Raw genomic sequence first — 394 nt, forward strand, 5'->3', positions numbered from 1 at the left:
TGTGTGTGTGTGTGAGTGTGTGTGCGCGCGAGCGTGTGTGTGTGTGTGTGTGTGTGTGTGTGTGTGTGTGTGTGTGTGTGTGTGTGCGTGTGTGTGCGTGTGTGTGCATGTGTGTGTGTGTAAGTGTGTGTGCGCGTGTGTGCGTGTGTGTGTGTGTGTGTGCGCGCGCGAGCGTGTGTGTGTGTGGGTTTGATTTGTCTAATCTTAGCAATTTCTTCTTAGCTAGCTACATAGCCGTCTTTGTATCAAAGATAATTGCGTAATTATCGTATTTCGTCGTCCTAACGTAGTCTACACTGCTATCTGCCCAGCAGCTAGCGCGCGAGCGTGTGTGTGTGTGGGTGTGTGTGTGTGTGTGCGCGCGAGCGTGTGTGTGTGTGGGTTTGATTTGTCT

This window comes from Oncorhynchus masou, chromosome 1, assembly GCF_036934945.1.
Source record: "Oncorhynchus masou masou isolate Uvic2021 chromosome 1, UVic_Omas_1.1, whole genome shotgun sequence".
Lineage (NCBI taxonomy): Eukaryota > Metazoa > Chordata > Actinopteri > Salmoniformes > Salmonidae > Oncorhynchus > Oncorhynchus masou.